This window comes from Elephantulus edwardii, unplaced genomic scaffold, assembly GCF_000299155.1.
Source record: "Elephantulus edwardii isolate Elephantulus edwardi_28Jun2011 unplaced genomic scaffold, EleEdw1.0 scaffold00032, whole genome shotgun sequence".
NCBI lineage: Eukaryota > Metazoa > Chordata > Mammalia > Macroscelidea > Macroscelididae > Elephantulus > Elephantulus edwardii.
In genome coordinates, this window is record NW_006399782.1 from 7450054 (window position 1) to 7450843 (window position 790).

Genomic DNA, 790 nt, shown 5'->3' on the forward strand with positions numbered 1-790 from the left:
GGAAAACCTCATAAGCAGTTCCTTACTTCATCTCTGCCTTGCATGCGGACTTCCGAGCTGTTAAACAACCCAGTGGTAGATGGAATTTGCTCCAGGACTTAAGAACAATAAATGACATAGTTGAGCCTCTACATCTTTTTTTTTTTCTTTTCATGAAACACATTGTTTATTTTCCGTCAACCTTATTTCCACTTTTTAAAAGACGGTTTAAGACCATTCCGTGGTGGTACCCATCCACTCAGTGGCCTGAGCAGTGGGGGTTGCAGACCAGTCTTCACTTGCAGGTTGAGCGCTCTAGTCTTCAGTAGGGAACTGCTGAATCCGCACAGAGGGCACCTGGATGCCTTCAGACCAGTCTGTCACTTCAGGCTGAGTAGCAGTGAATTCAGGAGCAGGGGCTGTCCATGCTCCCTGAAACTCCTCCTTGGTCACAGACTTTTCAGCAGCAGCCTGTTCTTCCTTTTCAATCTCTTCCCGATCTCTGTAGAAGTACAGATTAGGCATGACCTCCCACGGGTGCTCCCGGGAGATCGTGCCACGCATGCGCAGGACTTCCTGGGCCAGCATCCACCACATCAGACCCACAGAGTGAACTCCCTTATTGTTGCACGGGATAGCAATGTCTACATAGCGCAGAGGAAAATCTGTGTTACACAGGGCAATGGTGGGCAAGTTAACGTAAGATGCTTCTGTCAGAGGCTGGTGGTCAGCCCTGGGATCAGTAACCACCAGAAGACGAGGCTCCCGGAAGGCTGCCTGGATCTGGTTAGTGAAGGTTCCAGGAGTGAAG

General features: G+C 49.9%; 1 pseudogene; it reads right to left on the bottom strand.

Moving 5' to 3' along the window:
* Window positions 1-207: 207 nt before the first annotated feature.
* On the bottom strand, window positions 208-786 carry LOC102871446 (annotated as a pseudogene).
* Window positions 787-790: the final 4 nt, after the last annotated feature.